General features: G+C 43.0%; 1 protein-coding gene across 5 annotated transcripts in view; it reads right to left on the bottom strand.

Annotated features, from left to right (window-relative positions):
* The window catches only part of disp1 (dispatched homolog 1), a 58,635-nt gene that overhangs the window by 16,759 nt on the left and 19,767 nt on the right, over positions 1-22,109 (bottom strand). Inside the window, exon 3 of one of the 5 annotated variants that reach the window (XM_079357798.1) lies at positions 10,847-10,972. The exons of 2 other annotated variants lie outside the window; for them this stretch is intronic. The gene's annotated coding sequence lies outside the window, so the exon portion shown is untranslated. Of the gene's footprint in view, positions 1-3,948; positions 4,044-4,082; positions 4,403-10,846; positions 10,973-22,109 lie in introns of those variants that run through there. 2 more of the 5 variants (XM_079357797.1, XM_079357800.1) reach the window with 2 other exon arrangements.

The following is a 22,109-nucleotide window of genomic DNA, read 5'->3' as shown; positions in this document are numbered from 1 at the left end:
GTGTGTCTTTTAGATCCCGTTCCCACAGGTTCACGGTTCATCAGAGCATCTTCAGACAGCGATACGTTCACTCCTACAGCTGGAGCTGCACACAAGTCGCCTCTAATCAAGGCTCATTTTGTATGACATCAGTGGATTTACTTCACTTTGCTTTATACTCTGGTGAGAAAGACAAAATAAGATCTTTTCACCCTCATCCAGCGTGTGATGATTCTGTGACACGGTCATGCAGCGAAGAAACGACCTTCATCACTGGGGCAGAGTCATACTACAGGTGAGCCTCCTGCTCAGATTTCATCACACAACGGTACAGGGAGGGAACCCTCTTACTGGTCTGTCTTGGTCCACCAAGTAACATCTATAAGAGAGGGAAGATCTCGTGACTGAACACGGCTGCCAGGGATTGCTTCTGGATCAATCAAATGTAAGCACTACCAAAGAAATCATTCAAAATGAAAGGACTAGTAACCCAGCCGGTGACATGATGGACTTACCTCTGGGATGTGTGAGGTAAAGAGGATCTGTTTTGTGTAGGTACTTAGAGAGAGCAGAAACTTAAACAGAGGGTGGATGGCCTCTGAATGGAGCATGAGATAATGATGATGTACATTACACAGTCCAAACTACTACAAGTTAAAGAAGTGTTTGAAGACAGGATCACAGCCGAGGAAACATGGCTCACGCTTTATGTCACTTCTCCACTGGGAGGAGCCTCAAATGTCCCATACAAACAAACAAAAAAGATCCCTTTGTAAAAGTGACATTAAAACCACTACTGAAGCACTTTTCACTTACCGTAAATTTCGGACTATAAGCCGCTACTTTTTGTCGCGGTTTTTAACACTGCGGCTTTTAAAACGATGTGGCTTATTTATGGATTTTTCTTGCGGGACAATGAGCTTGTGCCGCAAAAACATTTGACTTCGTCACATCGGATCTTAATATCAGTCATTTTGGAAAACACACGGAGAAATGCATATGATGCAGCTTTCAAGTTAAAGGCGATCGACCTGCTGTCAAAGAAGGAAATAGAGCTGCTGCACGTAAAGTTGACACTGACAGCGACAACGAAAAAGAGACTGAGGAAGTGAGTAATGAAGTCATTCTGAGGCAGTGAATGGATGGACTTTTTCCTGTGAAATATATTACGGTAATCTTTTTCATCAGCCGTGTTACAGACACTGTTTGATAAAGGATTTACAGTAGGCTTCATATTTGTGGATGTTACCAGTAGTACGTATTTCATTAAAAGTTAAAAAAATGTCTTTGTGTCACGTCTTTCTGTGTAAATAGCTCTTGTTATATCGTGGACACCTGCGGCTTATAATCAAGTGCGGCTTATATATGTACAAATACATTTTTTTACTTATTTTTAGCCGGTGCGGCTTATATCCAGGTGCGCTCAATAGTACGGAATTTACGGTACTTTGATGTTAAGTCTCTGATTTGAAAAAAAAGAAAAAGAAAAAAAGATGCAAGAAACTAAAACTTCAGTTTTTGGCTTGAACTTTTTTTTTTTTTTTTTTAACTATTTAAATCTTTATTTACCCATTAAACAAGAGAGGTACAGTCTTCACCCCTCTGTGAGCAATAGCGGCCCACATTTCTAATATTTGTCAACCAGCAACCGAACTAATCAAAGAAGTTTTAAAAGGGCTTCGTCAACTCTCTCATGCTGCGACTGGCGGCGAGTCACTGCTCAGTGTATCCGTGAAGGATCAGTGATTTGTCAGGCTGTGATATTCAGCGCTCTTCATTTTGTCCTTTAATGTCTCGGAGCTAAACCGAGCGCCCTTCGAGGACACATTTCACACATGCACATTAGTTTGACTTGATCCAAAACCAGACAAATATTTTGCAGCTTGCATTTGGGCGTAGAGCAACGTCACACCGTCCTGTTTTCCCCCCCATTCCTCAAAGACATGTGGCACATATGACCAATCCGCTCTGCAACACCTCAACATGAGCGAGCGCTGAAACATGAGCATGACAGCCGTCTCAGGTCAAGAATGGACCGGGGGGGGGGGGGGGGGGGTACATGTCCGGAGCCTGGAGAACTGAGAATAGCAGAGAACTGAGGGAAGCCCAGATGAAGTCATTAGTGTGACTCTCACAGCTGTCAGCAGCCTTAAAGAGGCAGGATGCAAAGTCAAGTACGCCTTTAAAAAGCCAAGTTATACACAGAAATACTTTTAATGTACAACTAATATAAAGGTTTCTCTGATGTTTGCATCTCCAGGAATTCTGCCAGTGACTTGTGTGTGTATAGGAGTGTGTGTGTGTGTGTGTGTGTACCGAAGCAGAGCGTTGACAGGCAGGTGAGACATCGAGGGCCGACTGCTGTGGACTCAAGCGAGGCCTTGTGCCTCTCTACAAAACAAAAGCTGACAGCTGGTTCAAGAAACGGCTCAAAGTGAGGCTTAAAATGTGCTTCTAGAAGCTTCTGTTGTCTTTTGGTCAAAGAGATCCAAGAAAGAACAAAAACAAAAAATAAAAGACTGCATTAGTATTGCAGCAAGTCCAGCCTGGTGGTAAGTAACCCAAAGAGAGAAGAAGGTGACACTAGAAACTGAACGAAGAAGATTTTCCTCCGTACACCTCGGCCTTTTTTGAGGGTTATAACGCATCACATCTGGATTGCTTTTAAAATCAACTTCCAGAAAATGTTACCAAACACGACAGCAAACAGTGTCTTTTATTCCCGCAACAGCAACCACGGACAACAGCATCATTTTTACCTCACAATGCAACCAGAGTCTAAGGTTATATAAAAAAAAATGAGAGCATGTCCCTCTAAGATCACACTCGGTCTTTATGAGATGAAGAGTCACTTCTTTTTTATAACTAAACATGCAGCCTCGTGTGATTACTTGCCAGTTAGAATAGCGAGACAGTCCTTCCAAAAAACCCCACAAACCCTTGGCAGGAACAAGCGTTCAGATTTGAACCTAAGACGACCAAAAAAAAAAAAACCCAACATATGTAATGATTCTCAGGGCGACTGGTTAGGAAAACCACAGGTGATGACAAAGAGCTTCTTCTGCTGTCTTTCATGTTAAGTTTATGATTATGGGGTGCGAGCGAGATGAAGAGACCTTGGGCGACAGGCAGCTACACAACACACACGGCAAGGCATCCTGCGTGCCTTTAATTAAAACTAATAGGCAGTAATTACAAGGAATCAGTCAAGAGACTGTCAATAACACCACTGCTTTGAATAATAATATCAACAAAAACAACTCCAGAGATGGCCCGGCTTGGTACTTAAAGGCTAGACGTGGCTTCAGGACACATTCTGTTTGTGGTTGTCAGGAGGAATTTTTTTTTTTTTTTGGGTGGGGGGACATTTTGACCCCCTCGCTCCTTCGCGGCTCGGCTGTTAAGCATACCAATTTGACAGTGCTGGCTCAAGGCAAATAAGGTGAACACAGAGAGGAGCAACCCTGCTGTTTTTTTGTATCAGTCCACCAAGCCAGGGGTCCAACAATAAGAATGACAAGTGAATCAACGATGTGAGAAGTGGAAGAAGGCCTTTCATTGAGAAAGATGAAGCCATGTTAAACATCACAGTGGGTGTTTAAAGCATGGAAACAGTCTCTTCAGAGATGTTAAAGTTATCTTAGGTTCACTTATGACTGATACTCTCACAAACGTCGTTACATGCACAGCGTTTCCTCTTGAAGTCCAGTGGTTGATCTGTATTAAATAACACAAACGTGATATGTGCTTCTTTTGCAGTGAATTCAAATCTGTGTACATCGTGCATGTGATGTTAATGAGGGGAACATAAGAGGTTAACTCATTTTCTTCCAGCCAAACCTCTTAGGCAGACTCACTGGCGCTTCACGACTGAGGATCCCAACTACTCACAACTTCCCAAGTCTTGATTTTCAGGATCGACTTCAGAATAAAAGCATGCATCGAAGAAGAAGCACACATGGGTTTTACCTCAAGACCTCTGTCGTCTAAATGGGTCCACGAACTCCGTCAAAACCTTGCAAACAGGGGCAGCCCGAGAAGCAGCCTGTTTTCACGATATCCTGCCTACTGTGGGTTTTTTTGTGTGTGTCTGCGTGTTTTACCTTCGTGTTTTCGCCGGTGGCTTCTGCAGCGTGAGGCGCTCCGTTATTACTGCGTAAAGTAAAGAGTCCCTCCGAGTGTCTTTCAAACAAACAGCCAACCCCGTGAAAAGACGAGCAGGCAGGCTGCTTCTCGTAGGAGTGTATCCTGCGAGAATGACAAACAACCACAGACACACACACACCAGCCCCGGGTCCCTGCTCTCCCTCCGGACGGACAGACGGAGGCAGGAGGAGGAGGAGGAGGGCTCGGCGCGCACAGCAGAGACCTGATAGGACGCTCACACTGTTAGCTTTAACCCGCTCACTGCCACACCGGCGGCACGCGCCCACACGCCACCGGATCACGTGAAGCAAAACACGGTTAGATTAAAATAATAAAAACCCTTGCCAAAGTAAATGTATTGGAGTAGACTTCTATCATTTGAAATAAAATGCTACAGAAAGGTTTAAAGTAATTAATTGACTATCACAATTCCAAACACTTTAAGTGAAGCTAAATAAAGGAAACACAGTTCTGGATGTTCACTATCAGATCACGAGCGGTTTGATCCATTAAGTTTCTTTGGATATAGGATAGCAGCATCAGCATTTGTAAAAAGGGGCATGAATGTGTTTATTACATAAAATCCTGTGGGGAAATATGGGAATCAAACTTTTAAGGCAACGATGAAGAGACTAGGTTCAATTCATCCACAAAAGACAAATAAAGCAGAAGTGATTTTACATGAGCGGAATCATTTGGGTTCAATTCAATTTAAGAAAATGAGTGATACGCAAAGCTACTTTTTCCTCACACTGAAGAGGCTGTAAATGTTGAATCATGCTTTTCTGTACGATCTTAACAAATAGAGTAAAAGCCTTGTTGAAAAAGATCTAGTCGGTTAAAAAAGAGGAGTTTAAGGAGAAGTTTTTGCAATTTAATAAGACGGTTTTGCGATTAATCCCAATTCTTAATTGATTCAAATCTCATTATTTTGCATTCAAAAATAAAATTGTTGGCTTTCATTTTGAATGTGGGTGCTGTATTAAACTGCAAACTTCCTGTTTGAATTCATGCTTGATCGAAGGTTACGATATTCACATAACTTTGGAAAAAGAGCTAATTTCAAACTCAAAGGAACGGTAACTGAGGTAAATATTTGATGTTATAAGGTGGATATTACTTTGGACATGTCAGCTGAGATGTCTGAATATCTCACTTTACTAAAAAAAAAAAAAAAATCTCAGATGCAGCAGTGTCATTCTTTTCCGTCACTTTGACTACAGGAAGGCATCGAAGGCTTATCTATTTTAGACCTTATTAAACTGTGATATAATGCTAACAGCCCTAATAAAATGGACTTTATATTGACAGACATTACATTATGAAAACCTCTGGGAGCAGATCCAGTTTGGTTTTACTACAGCCAGCAGTTCAGCTTTGTCGTCATCTTGAACATACAGGTGAACCAAACCTAACGTACCATTGTCTTTTCTGATTGGCTGCAAGGTTGTTGTTTTTTCCTATATTCCTTCAGAAGGACACTTTGTAGGCCCTTCCAGTAAAAATGCTGGTTCACCATTGAAAATCAACGCACTAGCAACAATTCAGCGTCTTTATAAGTATAAATCTCGTGAAAACAACGAGGGACTGATATCATTCATCTAACCGTTCATGATTGTGATGCAGCTAAATAAATGGAAACTGAAAAGAACACCGAACATGTCCAACTGTCTGTTCCACGATAACAGTTTTGTAACCATTTAAAGGCTGGGTCAGATCTAACATCAGTACGGGGTCTGATATTGACGGGTTGCGGATTGGCGGTGACGATCCACGCCACCCATCAAGAAAGGTCCCTGGGTGCTTTAAACATTCTCAGCTCGCACATTTATGTTTGAAGACATTCAGACTGAACTATGAAGTGCCCACAAATCGTCTCCATGACGACGTTCAGAGGAGATGGAACAGCTCATTGTGTGTGATAAAAAGTGAAAGTGTTACACTCACAGCTGGTGGAGGTTCAGACTTGACTTTTACATCAGATTCAGTTCATATGGTTAAAAACCCGGCCTAAAAAAAAGCAGCACTCGCGACAAAACTTCTGCAACTGCTATTTGTCCATTCCCCAGTGAAGGGTTATTAAAAGGAGTTGGTCTCATATCTTGTGATTATATAAGCCAATTATTGCAATAAAACAAGTACAAACATTTAAAGTTCAACCTATCACTACATAATAAAAGGACATTTTGTGAATGGGAATGTTCAAAGCTTAAAACAGCATCACTTATGAGCCTTTATTTATCTGAAATCTAACCACGTAATTACTTCACAGTGCCACACCTGTTCTCAATCGGCAGTTACCTTAAATCAAAGATTACAGTCGAAGAGAGGTGCTGGCTCCTCTTCAAGGTTCACTTTAATAACCACTTTACAATCCCTTCCCCTCTCACTGAAGTCAACAAAAGCTCTGTGGCTTCATTCAGACTTCAGGAGGGGGAAGTATCGATACGTCTTCAGTTTATATATTTCAGTAAGTTATTATGTGGTTTTTAGAGGAGTTACTTCACCTGACAGGAAAATCATAGATACATTAATTCAGGACATGATTAATGAAAGATTTCATTAGACTTTAACCTCCCGTAAAGAACCGTGCACATCCACATCTGTTCATTATGATCCATGCTGAGACGGTCCCTCGCATGGTCAGACTGTCTGAATGTTATATACGCCACATGTCAGATATGTTCCATTTGAAACATCTAGTGGACTTGTTTGTAGTTAGTTTATTATCAGACTGTCTTACTTTGGCGATTGACATGTATAAAGTGTAAGTACTTATTACCAGGTAACAACTCCCTGTGGCTGGTTTATGAGCGGCTTCAGTGTTGGTCACATGAACTGTTTGTTGTGGCCAATGAACGGCAGTCAAGACTATTGACCTTTCACTTGGAGAGGACAGCGAGCTGGACTTTAAGGAAACATGCTTTGTTGAGGATCTGGCTTCTCTGACAACAACGAACATGACAGTATGTCTTCCTTCGAGGTTTAGATTCAGTCCTGAATGGTTTTGACCAGAAAAAGTTGGCGTTTAAAGGCAGCCCTGGGGTTTCCTGACAAACAACAAACCAACAGGTGTTGCCTTGATGGAAGCGGGAAAGAGAACTGGTTCAGATAAACCTGATTCTACCCGACCTAAAAAGCCTCTGCATGTTTGTAGTAAGCTCCACGAGCAGAAACGGGATCAAACTAGGATCAATATCGGAGATTCTTTTAAACAATGGAGAGAGGTTGGGATGCAGAAAGGTTTATGAACTGATGCAGAGCTGGCTAAACACTGAAGCTTCAGTGTCCACAACATGGCATAACATTTTTAGAGAGGAGAGGTGGCTCTCTCCAAAGTTTTGAATTTGAGCTGCAGTGCCTATTTTAAACATGCTTTGAGTGTGGGCTTGTGCATGCATGGGGTAGAGAGGCTTGATTAGTTTATGAAAAATGAACCTTCATCCGACATTGGTCGCAGTTTCTACAGGCCGACAGCTGCTATCGATGACACATTTTCTTTGGAGTTTTTCAGAGCACATAAGATCTTAATTACTGTCAGGACTTGAAGACAATTTCAACCAAGAACTTTAAAAGTGTATCTGAAGGAAATGGCCTACCCTGTCTTTAATTCAGTAAACGTATTTTTATTTCAGCTGACACTGCCCCGCTCGACATCTGAGGGAGTGAGGAGAGTTTAAAACCTGGTGCAGAGGCTGATTCACTGTTCCACTTTGATAACTAATCCTCTGTCAACCCCTCGCTCATATCCTCCTCAACGAACTCGTACAAAAACAGGTGACCAAAAAAACACAAAGGCCACACCTTCTTTAACACTGTTTTGCTTGTATCATGTCATGACTGGACCCTTGATGTGAAAACGACCAAACAAAATAAATGAGTAAAGGTCTGAGAAGCGAAAGAGATGAACACCATCCCTTCAACACCTTGTTGGTGAGGCCTGACATCTCCCGCACAAAGACCCTGCCATCCTCCTTGAAGGCTTCATGGGGGGCTTGGTAACCACTTATAACCCCGTATTTCAATTTAGGAAAAAGCAAGATTTAGCACTCAAGAGGATGTGCCTGTTTTGGTTTGTTGTAAGGGGAGGGTTTTATCCATTGGCTTTTCTACTTGTGAGAAAAGTATTCACAGTGGTTTCATCTGCAGCTCTTGGTGTTCACAGTGTGTGCTTTTTACCTGGACTAGAGTCTTTTTGAGACTTTCACACCTAGTCAAGGTGTCCATTAGGAAAATAAATAATACGTTGTCGACTCATGTTCATCTGCAGCTCGCATATTTCAGTCGCCGACCAACTGTAAGCTGTCTTTATACCGCCGAGCTTTCAAAGTGAGAGCAGGAAAGTGAAACATCAAGGCAGGTAGCTCAACATGTTATCCATGCTAAACCATTCATATGTTTATTTGAGTTAAGTATAAATCTCTGCATCAACTACCATGTACTACTAAAGCCAACAAAGTTATAATGTGCTAAAGTAGTGCAAAGTATTTATTAGGTGAAACAGGCTGCAAATCCATTTTATTCCATGAGCCAAAAACCAAACAAAGCCATGAGGTTCTCAAAGTGCATACAGATCTAACACTGGTCATCTGTACTTATTTGGCAGGAGAATAAGGCACTGAGAATTAGAAACAGAGGCCTGTTGTGAAACCCCTGCTTTTTTATTATAACATTAAGATATGCACATTTAGGCATAAAACTAGGCACAGCCTCCAGTTTATGACTTTTTTTTTTTTTGGGTGAAGATTTCAGATGCTTCAAGGAGCTTTAGAGCAGCCTCAGGGCCCGATCACACGGGGACACGTCATGCTCATTGCAAAGGCTCCAAAAACGCCTGGGCGCATCTGGGGGGGGGGGGGGGGGGGGGGACAGCTGGGAGTGCCTTAAGAGCGTGGCTGCATGTGCATATCTGTGACCAAACGAGTAGGGGGGGGGGGGGGGGGGGGGGGGGGGGACATCATAACAAAGCACAGGTTAATCCTCCAACTGGAATTCATTGAAAGATAAATTGGCAAGCAACTTAATTAATAATTTTAACACGAGTCCAAGAACAGCTAGAAAAGATGTCGCACAGCAGCAGAGAAAAGCACCCGGCAATCTCTGGCTTTTCTGACACTTTTCTAGATATGCATATCAGTGTGATCGGCCCTGAATCGTTTGTTGAATCAGATCGTTCATCTGTGTTAAACCACCACTCAGACTGTCCCTCCTATCTGACACGTCGGGCAACATCCCGCTCTGAGAAAAGATAATAAAAAGTCTCCTAAGAGCAAGAGAAGATAAAGTGCAGATTTGAGAGTCGTGGTATAAATACACATTAGGCTTGGGACTTGATTAAAAACATTTAACTACCTAACTCAGGCCTTTTTAATTCATTAATCTAAATTAATCGCATTTTAAGTGCATCACAATATTTGCTCTAAAAAGCAACACTTCTCAATCTAAATGTATTTTAGTGGGTGAATAAACACAAAGCATCCAGTTTTACTTGCTTCTCAGTTTCATAAAGCTGTTGGATCTTGTTTAAAATAGTTTTTCTGCACAGCAGCTGGAAAGTTGGATCACACGTTGCTATCTGTAGCACATTTTCTAACCCCTTATCTTCTACCACTAATAGTGGTCTACAGTCCAGGGAAATCAATTAAGCGAGTGAATTTGTAAGTTTATCAGACGGTGAATTACTAATTTTGGTCCTGAAGACAGTCATCAGTCATTTGGTCGAGTTTAGGCTGCAAACGCTTCTTGTTTGTACTTGTGGCGGAGCTAGTGAAAAGCTAGCACGAAGCAATGACAAACAGTTCTGTGCTGTTTATGAGGCAAACTCTGATTAAATGCGTTAAACAAATGTAACACATTATTTTCTTGTTATTAATGAATCATAATTAGCGCGTTAAAGTCCCACCCCTAATACACATGTTCAATGTTCAATTTAGAAGGAGACAGGGAAAAGACACGTTGAGGAGTGTTTAAATCCAAATGAGTTTGAACAGTTGTGGTTTGATGTGGGACACGAACAGCAACACAGAATGAAAAGAAGAGGGGCAGATAAGAGACAGAGCGGCAAAGAACAGAGAGACAGACAATACACATGAAGGTCCAGGAGGAATTTAGTGCACAGTTGTTTGTGTGTGTAAATTACTGGAGGAGAGCTAAAGCTAGCCTTTGAGGATCTACTCAAATATACACAAACAGCCCTCCCAACTCCTCTTCTTCCCATCAGTGAAACTCAACATAACTGTAAAATGATAAGTACATCAATGATAACAGTAATGACTTCACTTTTTGTAGTTTCTCCACATTAAAAGGTACAATAATGAACTCCATGATTATAAGAGCTTCTACAAACAGAACCTTAAATCATGTAGCTGCTAATTGTTAGCATAGCATTTTCTTGCTGCTTTACAAACCTCCAAACTGGACAAACACAAAGGTTAAAAATCCATTTAGAAATATAAAAACATTAATCAGTATAACTGTTGTTTGGAAATGTTGGGACCCTGAACATTAGAGCCACTAAGGGCACTAAAAAGGCCTCAATACTGGAGCATATGAAGTCTTCCAGGTCTGAAGCCAAAATGGTCTTATGGCTCTGGAGAGAAGCAGTGATCAAACTTGAAACATCACATCCATGTGTCGAATTTCTCCCGGGCTCTCGGGGCCTCTGAGGCGTGGGGACTAGATGCCTTAGGGAAGCTAAAGTTAAAAAAATATATATCATTACCTTATTTTGTGTGGCTGAAAATGTTCAGGGGCGTTAGATCACATCCTGCTGTCATAAACCTTTTGGCAGACAGAAACAGTGGGACGGAGCCAGAGATGTGGGGAAGGACAACAAGAGGGAGAGAAGCTGAGGAAAGGAGGGAAAGAGCGGTGAGAGTGTGAGAGGAATGGATATGTGGGGGAAGTCACGGAGAAGTGATAAAACACTTACAAACCCCGGAGCGGGGAGAAATATTCAAGCTCTGGTGTCACTGCAGTGTCACCACAGTCAGCAGCTGGAATGCAGACTAGGGAAGTCTCGAAACTCCCAGACCACTTCAAAGCACCGTCTCAACCGACGTCATCATCTGCTGTTTAAGGACCTGCACAGTCTGACCTCAGCTCAGTCAGATGAGCAGAATTAAGAGCTAAACTAACTACTCCGATGATCAAAGTCCATGTAAAGCAAATCTAAATGTGTCTTTGAATTTTATCAAACAACTGAACATTGTGGTTTAAAGAGCCGGGACACATTTCAGTAGTGTCAAAAAGATATTGCTATAGGTGTATCAAAATCATGAAAGCTTAAACCTGCTGTCTGTTGAATGTGCTAAAACCAAACTACGATCGGATCATGGAGGGCTCATTCAGCTGCTCGACTGGACCTGACAGCAGCCTTACTTTTAAGACCCGCCAAAGCCAGAATCAGATTTGGAACCTGAGGGCGATGACCTCCTCAGACCAAGCTTTTCTTCCAATCCTGGCATTCAGGGAGGACTGAAGGCACTGCTAGCTTTGGAAAAGTTGCAGACTGTATCATGTAGTAACTTGTGATTGATCATTGGAGGTGCAGGAGCGCTCAGTGCTTTCTACATGTTTTTTGCCCGTTGAAATTCCTGCTCGGAGAGTCGTACTTTTTTTAAAGTAGGGGAGCTTTCAGGCTCTCAGAAGTCAACTTTTTGAGGATGTGTTTTGACTGCTCAGTGGCAGAGCCGTGAGAGTTATGACTGTGTGGACGTGTAGCCGGGTCCTGACATGGCAGCATTGAAGGACTCCGCTGCCTCGCTCAAAGCCCGCCTAAATCACCAGAATCAGACGGTTGAGGGTTGGTGACACCTGATGTAACTGACGGTCATGCTATCTGTTGTCATGACAAAACAAGTGTCAGTTAAAGTTACAAGTGAAAGTCAAACTCTCATGGTGAAGAACAATAAAGTTGTTTTTTTTTTCAAGTGAAGACTTCTTATTCCATCGTTTCAAATAATTTTGTTTATGTTACTTTGAAACAAATTAATGTTCCTTGTTTGTTTTTTCACATGTTCTTGCTGATGGAGCGTCTCAGCCGTATTATACAAAGTGCTTCAGTGTTATATGCCTGACTTCTACAGTCGTGCTGTAGGGTTAAGGTGAGAACATACAGAAAGGCTCTGTCCGACAGGGATTCAAACCAGGAACCTCCTCGCTTACATTTCAGACTTTGCCCTACATATTGATGTTCTTTACTTGTGTTAGGTTACTCCTTGACGGTGCAGTGAACATGATCTGCTGTAAAACATCAACTTAACTTGAAGGTAAGCTTGTTGTTGGACGTCTTGATGTGCACTTAAACATTTCTGATTTCTTTGTACACGTTAGATGACAACAACAGCTTTCTATTCTGTTCAAGAGGACTGAAGTGCAGTTTGATATAAAGTGTAACCATGCAGAACGAATCAACCGTACAACACGACTCTGTTCTGTGTTCGGGCTGAATGATTAAGTGCATCGACGACACTGTGGCACTTTGAAACCACACTCTGCTCCCAGTGGACTGGAAAAGGAAGAAGCAGCTTGACACACTCGTCCTGGTGAAGGATGGCATCAGGCTGCACAGACACTGTGGAGACTTGAGGGCAGAGAATCATCTCTGTGTGGGAAACACCAACATGCATATTATGGAAAATGGATGAACTGTGATTTGTTGCTTTGCTAATCAGACAAACCGCCCTTCACACAGACACAGTGTTACCTGCCATCAGTGACCAGTCTCATCTTCATGTTCTTGTTTGTGTGTGAAAATGTCGAAAACCTTGTTGGCGTAAAAGCATTCGAATGAGTGACTTGGCGCAGCACGCTGACCCCTGAGGATAACTGGCTAAAGACATGAAAAGCTTCGTGCCATACGTGACTTCACCGTGCACGTACACTGCAGTGTGTTACTGTGACGTGCTCGTCCCGCTCGTTGAAGCCTGGACACAACGCTGTGCTGTGAGAACAAACTCTTGGCACATCACCACACTTTCTGAAACAATGAGGCGGGTGCCAGGGCGGATGGAGTGACTTCATTCTGTGTCATCTCGCTGAAGGACGAGCGGGCTCTAGCAGGGCCCTCGGAGGGGTTTAGGGGGGTAGAGAGAGAGCCGAGCAGGAAGGAAGGACTGGAGCTGAATCAGACTCACTGAAACGGTTCTTTAGCTCCACAAAGCTAGTCTTTGTGAGTGATCATTCAAACAGTATCTCTACGTATTGTACCCTGTAGCCACGACTTCCTGGATGCTGTTATAATACAGAAGGTGACAGCGACGGCCTTTTCAATCATATTGACACAGAAGGACAAGATTACACGTGTGGAGGTGAAATTAGGCAGAAAAAGCATGTGACAGAGGTCTTGAGTATATACGGTATGTGTGCCTGTGTTTTATGTGTGTGTGTGTGTGTGTGTGTGTGTGTGTGTGTGTGTGTGTGTGTGTGTGTGTGTGTGTGTGTGTGTGTGTGTGTGTGTGGAAGGGGGGGGGGGTGTATGAGAGCTTGTTGTCTCTGGCTCTGGAGGTGGTTAATGCCGAGTTAAGGGCACTTGGAGTCCTTCCCACTCCCTGTGGAGAGGTGTGCGCCAGCAAGACGGGAACCAGGGCCTCTGCAGCTGCTCGACACACACGCACACACACACACAAGCAAAAACACACACACAAGCACACACACGCACACACACACAAGCAAACACACACACACACACACACACACACACACAGTAATGTAAAGCTAGGTGTACATGAGATCCATCGTTTTTCATTCACACAACAAGACAATCCTCAGACAACATTTTGATAACGTCCGTTGTAACGTTGTATGCTTCTCAGACCCGTAGCTGTCATGACCTGCTCGGGCTGGTCATTTCTAAACACTAGCATGACTTTAAAAGTAGCATCCGTCTCCCTTTTTATTTTCCACAATCGGAGCTGCTCAGATCCAATGAAACAGAGAGGCGGGTTGCTTTAAAAACAAACAAACACTGAACCAGCTGCAGTGACAAACTAACTAAGGACAGTTCATCACATCAGAGACCCATGTGAACACTTCGTTCTATATTTTCAAGCTACTAACGTTCACCGAGTCAATATCAACTATTTCTATCTGAACTTATTCCATAACGTGAGGTCAACACTCGAAGACCAGGTTCAGCTCAGATTCTCCGGCCTCCTGTGGTTTCAGGTATGTTAGGAGGGATTTGACACTCATAGATATCAAACATTTGTATAGAAATCCTACTGTGTGTGGAGACCACCGCACTCGGAATAATAGCCAATCAGGAAGCATCAGGAAGCGAAGCATGAAGTTAGGCGGACGACAGAAATGGAGAACCAACTTTGTTTGTTTGTAATAGCAACACAAGTGTAAAACGCATCACAAACCACACAAAGAGGAAAGGGACTGTTACCGCAATGGAAGCTAACAGCTAGCAACATTTAGCTTGACCGTCCTGTTGACTCTTAAGTCGCGTTTGACCGAGCGAGATGAAGCGTTCTGATAAGGAGACGGTGGTCGTCTGCCATGGTTTGTCGTCATGTGTGGACACACTCACATGTTCCTTTAGTTATTTAAGATTTGAATCATCTATTAGTGTGTATCAAACTTGAATAAAAACCGTCTCTGGATTAAGTTCCTTTAAAATTAAAACACCAGTATAAAAACAATCTCTCCATTGATTCATGTATTCGTCTTAATAGACAGTACAGGCCCGACAACAGGAAACACTGACTTTCCTTAAGGACAACTTGTTCAATTCAGGGTCCAGAGGAAGTCATCTGAAAGACCTGGTGATAAAACACGGTGAAGAAATAAAAGGTCGAAGGGAAAAAGACTGCAGAGATGTCATCTTGACTTTAAGGGTCGGACAGGGAAACTGACTTGGTCTGTGTGTCACCAAGAGCTTGTGGGAAATTGTGTATGAGAAGGGGGTTTTTTTTGTCTTCCCATGTGCTTACGTTTGACTGGGTGTGTTTTTGTGTGAAGGGTCAGGTGTTGGGTGTCAAAGCGAGTACCAGCAGAGTGGAACAGAGACATGGTGGGAAAGCAGCAGGTGTGACACCAGTGGGCTCAATGATAAATGTTCACTTTGACAAATAGACCTTCAGAAATAATCCCGTATCAGTAATCTTGTCTCTGTCCCTCACGATGCAGAGCTGACCATGACCTGGAGTTGAAGAGACCGGGGCAGATCATTCCTGAACCTTCTGTTTACAATCATCATTCAGGGATAAACAGACCTCACCGTGATGCCCCGCACTTTTCCTGTCAGCTTCTCCTCTGCACACAACATCCGATTCCTCCGCTGCATTGAGCCATGGCGACCGAAAACAACCCCCACATCAAATGGGAAACTGATACAGTACCACAAGGGAAGTAAGGGTGTACAGGTGTGTTTTGTGTGTACAGGTGTGTTTAGCACAGCGCTCTCCAGGCTGTGGTAAAGTGTGCGGGCGAGTGAAACTCAGCAACATCTGTCCGACCTAACACTTGTTTGTTAGCACCAGACGTTGTGTACATACTAATTAGGGCCAGGGGTCTTTTTTTGCATTCTATTTGTCAAACATGTTGTTGTTATGATGAAGCAAAAAAAAAACTCTGTTCAATGGGTTTTTGGCACCAGGAAGCGTGGCAGCAGAAAGGAACATGAATGCCCCAAAAATGAAAATAAGTGGAAAGTTGTCCTGTTTCATTTTGCAGAGGCTGCACTTTATTAGCCTGTATGTCCAGAAATATTTATTAACAGAGAATAATTGCTATAAAAGCAGATGGGGGGAGAGAGACGACTCCACGCCCTGAAAATGACTGGGGCCCAGTTGTTGGCCTGGTGTTCATCTCAGAGTTGCTCAAAAGAAGGGGAAATTATTTGTGACAGACTTATGGAATGACATCATGCTTTGGGTCAATAAGCCTCCCCAAAAAGGAATAACAAAGAGAGGAGCAGAGGGATACTAATGATATCTGTAGCTTTTGGACTGTCGCTGACCTGACAGTGAAAACCTTCATAGTAGAACTGAAGTCAACCTGTCCATTAAGTCCTCTCACTACACGTGATGAAAAGTACAGTTAGATAGATGTAGACCTTTGTTTGGTGTGTAGCTGGTGTTAATCCAGGACCCTGGACAGGAGGCCTCTGGTCTTGGCAACACCTACTTGAACAAGGGTTCAGTTCAAAATGGTTCAGGTGGACCTGAGAGGCCATAATGAAGAAGGATTCGTACATCAGTTGATGTACTTACTGTAGGTCTGCTCAGTGGGAGAAATGAGTCCCCATGAAGCCAAATATCTATAGTTTCAAAGGATGTTCTTTGAAAATGAAGAAGTTACTTCCAAAGATTGTGAAACCTTTGCTTCTTTAAAGCAGAACTGAAGCTCGTCTGTGACTGTCAAATGAGCAAGGCAGGAGCTTGATCACCTCCTTAAATTGTCTAACCAGCCAATGGCAGAGAGACCAAAATGTTCAGTTTGGACTCAGCTCAACACTCTCCTTCATGGGAAACTAAAACACGTGCCCATCTGTACTCATAATCTACAGTTACAGGCCTGTCTGTTGATGCGTAATGTTACACACGGCAGAATTCGTCCAACTCGGCCCCAGAAAGAGAGGTTTAAAAAGCTGAGTTCAAGTTAAGCGGCTAATAAACATGCTGTGTTCTGGCAGGCCCCCGCCTCCTTCCCACCAACCCTTTACCCCCTGCTATTTGACCCCATATCTGACATTTTAACGTCTTGTTTTGGATACCCGCCAAAGCTAATCTTATTGGGCCAATTAGCAGTAATATGGAGACGCAGCGTGCCAACAGGCTGTTCTCGTTTTGATTTGATTGCTGTGTTTGTGATATTCTCCAGTTTTTCCAGGCAGTTTTTTTTTCCAGACACTAGCTTGTTTACTGAATTGAAGTATGGCAGATGAGGGTAAACGGATGACAAGGCCAATTGGAATTATCTGATGCTAAAGAATGATATGATTCTTATATGAGCTTATCGGGATTTCGCCCTACTTGGTGACCACAGTGTGTTTTTCTTGACTGATTTGGATGAACCTTCCTGCTCATTTAAAGCCCCCCAGCATTGTGTCAACATGACTTATCATTTGAGCCTGTCCAACCTTTCTGTACATGACCATAAAGAATGTTTAACCAGCTAATTATCCTCCGAGCGAACATGTGAGGAAGCACCTGCTCGTAATATACTCTGCTTTAGTCATTTTAGCAGCTGTTTCCTTAATTGTGTTTCGCATGACTTTCTGTGCTGAATTTATCCAAGGTATTTCTGTTTCATCTCCGTACAGCTGCTACATTGCTGCTCAATAAACAGCCCAAAGACATGACGTCTTCTATTTTAATTCTGATTGCCCAGTGTCTGCTTGAAGTGCGTGCCACTTGAACCATGACGGGCATCACAACTTTTAAACTAATATCTTTTCATGACACGCAGGATGGAAACTGTGTATACAACAGAAATCTCAGGTTCATTTTTATTTTGCTTCAGGATGCTTTCACAGCTGAGCCATTTGGTCCGCTTGAAACGGACTCTGGTTGCGGTTTGTCGGACAGTTCGTTTGGTTTGGGGTGATGTGAACACTCAAACCGAACTCTGGTGCGGACTAAAGAACCGAACTGTGGTCCAATTAAAAACAGGGGTCTCAGCTCGCGTCCAAGTGCACCAGAGTTCGGTTCGCTGTAGGTGAGAACGCATTCCGGACCAAACCCGGGAAATGAACCAAAGCACAATGCATTGTGGGTTGAATTTGTATGTGATGACAATTGGATTTTTCAGAGTATGACAATCATTAGCATGCCAATCTTCCTCGATCTTGTTTACTTTGAGGTTGTAGTGCGGGCTGGATCACAGCAGCAACTGACCGGAGCTGCATGCTGCATTCAGGTGCTCCTCGGAGTTGGAAAGTTACTGATCCGACTGATACGTATTTTCAGTTTTAAATGTCGGAATGTTTTAAGAACAACAACAGACAGCGTGGATGCTACGAAGACGACGTGTGCAATGTCTCTGTTACGAGTAGTCAAAATGTGGATGTTAAATAATTAGCCATTAAAAGTATCTTAACATGAACAAAACATATTTTGCCCCCCAAGTTGATGAAAATGTCGGCAAGTCGGGCCTCTAATTATTTTGGTTATTGTTCCGACTTGAGCAGGGCTTTCTGTACATTCTACATTTGTCTTTTAGATATATCCGACACCACCTGAATGCAGCTACAGCCCAACTAGTGACGTGGAGTATGGGACATAATTGGATAGGCTTTGGTGCGCTTGACAAAGTGCAGTCTGAACGTGACACCCGAATCGAACCCAGTCCACCAAACTTTATTTGTGAACGTGACCTGAGTGTGCCTGTAATCAGTCGTGTGGAGAAACTTTGGGTTCTCGGTGCAATCCTTCATGAGGAACTCGTCACACATGTTCTGTGCTCTTAATGGAGTCTGAGAGCTGAGAATAAAGAATAAACCTGCTGCAGGTAACAGATGCTTATACAAGCAGTAACCCAAACAGACCCCAGTATGATGCAATCACGTTTACATGCAGCACGGTCACTATTCTCTTTTTCTATTTCCTTTTATAGTTCAAGTCTTTTTTGCTTGTTTGGGGCGAGTTAGATAACTCGTTTCAAGTGTAAGACTGTTGAAAGGATACAAAGTGAGATGAGCTCAGATTTCTGAGGAGTGTGAGATAAAGACTTCATGTAGTAAACAGGCTGGTTTGTTCAGTGGGGGCTATTCTCTCGTGTCTTGGAAAAGTTATCGACATAAGGACATTATTTTGACCTGACACAATGCTCTCTTTTTTTTTTCAGTTCCATAAAGTTTAGATTAGGACTGTATTGTTCTGTATTTGAAAGAATCATCCCTGAATCACATCTTCGATTTAGAGATTTGATAATGAGTCAAATAAACTGCTGCACTTCACGCTGGACTCATCTACAAGAAAGTCTTCTGTGTGTCACATGACTGTAAAATGCAAACAGTGCATGCCGCTGCTTCACTGATAAAGTCGGACTAATGCTCAGTACAGTTATTCAGTTACAAGACCTTTTTTTTTTTTTTTTTTTAATGGGTTCCCAATTATTAACGCATGTCGTCGTCTCGCTGCTGGTTAAGCCGCGGCTGTTAACGGAGCGGATGTGCCTCGGAGACTTCAGTTAGACTTCAGTGATATGATGAGTGAGTCCGACGGTAGCGGGAGTCAGTGAGCTGTGGGAGATAATGGGAGTGTCACACGCGCTAAAGGCATTTGGAAAACAAACAGAATACAAATGTGTCATAACAAAGAGAACAGACATAAAACGTGTGGGTTTTCTTTTTCTTTTACAAATGTTTTTTTTTTATTGCCAAACCTTTTCTTTCAGAGAGAAGGGAAGTTGTGTTGATGCAACATACCCACTCTGGTCAGGAATGTAAATCTCCACACTACAGAGGCTCCATTTTAATCTTCCTGCAACCCATCTGTAGAGGCCGACTGACACCAGTCTGACTACAGGCCTTGCATGAGCTCTGGTCAAAGTCTCTTTCTCCTTTGAGCTGGCCATTGTTGTGGGGCCTGATAAATATTTACTCTTCCCAGCTTGGCAGGGAAATGAGTGGGAGGGAAGAGGGAGCCATTGTGACAGAGGGGTCAGAGACACTGACAAAGACAGCAGGGTCCTTCCTTCCCCACTGGCACCTAAAAACCCCAATACACTATAGGCCCTGCACTGGGACAAATCCACTGCCTGTAATGGTTAGAGTGTGTGTGTGTGTGTGTGTGTGTGTGTGTGTGTGTGTGTGTGTGTGTGTGTGTGTGTGTGTGTGTGTGTGTGTGTGTGTGTGTGTGTGTGTGTGTGTGTGAGAAAGAGAGAGACAGAGGACGGGGTAAAAATAGACAGATAGACAGACAAAAAGAAGAAGAAGACAGAAGGATAAAAGGTGGTGCTGAAAGGGAGAGTGAGCGGCTGTTTACATGACAGACCACCAGCAGAACTCACAGGACAATGGAGCAACAAGAATCCACAACATCAGACAAAGTCCACGGAGAGAAAAGACAGACGGGTGTTTATTATGAATAAACATCCCTCCAGGCTTCATCCCAACACCTCTCCAACATGATTTCATGTCATGTTATCTGATGCTGAGCTAAACCCTGCTTGGATCCAATTTCACACCATCTATGCCAGAACAACAATTCACTCTTGGGTTATGTGTAGCGCTGAAACGATTCCTCAAATAACTCGAATAATTCGATTACAAAAATTCATCGAGGAATTTTCGCTGCCTCGAGGCTTCGTTAAGTTTTTGTTTTTTTGCGTCATCAAAACTTTGCTACGAGTATAAAACACGTTTAATGTAGCTGCAGCTACCTGCTCCTCTCTCTGACACACAGACACTTCAGCACTAACACGCACACGCGAGCGCGGTGTGCCTCTTTTAACTTTTAGTCAGCACACAGTTGATCAGTGATCCATACGACCCAGTCGGGAACACGTGATCTGGTCAAACAGTCGGCTTTTCTCCGTTCACTCTCTCCGTGTTTGCAGCTAACATAACGATAGCAACGTCCTCACAGTCTCTGTCATAGACGTGTCTATGGTCTCTGTAGTCTGTGAGCGCGCTGAATGCACGCGCTGCAGGAGCAGACAGAGATACACTTTTAACAATATACAGGCTGATTATATGAAATGTCTAATGTCTTCAAAGCTAAATCAAGACAGAACTTGTTTGTGGAATAATAATTTAGCAAATATATATTTAAAGTTTCTCAATTTCCTTATCTGACATAATGATTGATTCTGTGATTGATTCAACAGAACATAATGCTTTCTCAATTAAATGTACTGTAACAGATGTGTAGGCTACACAAAACACTATTTGCTATTTCAGCCATTAAAACGTGTTTGGCCTGTATTTTTCATCTACCTGCCGCCTTGACCAGTGAATCAGAAAGTGAATTTGGGACCCTGTCAGTAATATGGTGAGCATCATCAGCAGCTGTAGAGCAGAGGTGGTTGGCTGTAACAAGCAGGTGTTTCCATGGTAACTGCAAAGAAGCAGGTTTGTTGGGACGACCCAAGACGAGTTAAACCTTAATTAAGCAAAAGTATGATTTATTAGATTACTCGATTAATCGATGGGATATTCGATAGAATACTCGATTACTAAAATATTCGATAGCTGCAGCTCTAGTTATGTGTTAGAGCTGTGTGCGAAGAAATGTAGAGACCCAATGTCCGTACTCTGTGAGGAAGACGACGCCACACTGAATCAGAATCCAGGTGTTTATCGGAGGAGGCATGATGCCTCATGATGTCGTCAGGTGTGAACAGCTGTGCTACGAGCTGCCTACTTGTACCCCGATCAGCGCAGACAGATGTTCATACCAGGTCTGACTGGTGCACATACATGGAAGGAGAGAACGCCATGTGTCAAAGATTCACGTCTCTCCTGCTTCCGGCTCGTAGGATTGATCCGTGTTTCTTCTCTTTCCACTCCATTGGACAACAACCACCCACACTGTCACATCTACCACAGGCAACCTAAAGCCCCGTTTCCACACAGCAGTCCGGTACGGATCGGTACAGTTTGGTACGGTTTGGTTCCATTAAGCCCGATCCCGTTTGTGTTTCCACATCCACCTGTAACCTATTTGGTAGGCGTGGAAAGCTGGATGATGATAGCCGCTACGTAAATACCATCACATGATAGCAGCTAACCGCTAACAGCTAACCGCTAACTAATAAATTCAACAAAGGAGAAAAACGCGACACAAACAAAACCAACGCTGAAAGACATCCAGCAGTTCATCTCCTCTGTCACTGACATGTGACTCTTTATTACAAGAACTCAATCCAGCTTTGTTTCAGAGAAGGCTGTGTGCTGCGAGGAGAAATACAGATGTAAACAATCAGCTGTGTTACAGTCAATGGTTTAAACACGGCAGAGTTTTGTTTGCCAACCTAACACAGGAAGTGATGATTCTTTCAACCAATCAGCGGACTGCAGTGTTTAGCTC

This window comes from Symphodus melops (genome assembly GCF_947650265.1).
Source record: "Symphodus melops genome assembly, chromosome: 1".
Classification (NCBI taxonomy): domain Eukaryota; kingdom Metazoa; phylum Chordata; class Actinopteri; order Labriformes; family Labridae; genus Symphodus; species Symphodus melops.
Note: the sequence above shows the minus strand (reverse complement) of the source record. Positions and strands in the feature narration are given on the sequence as shown.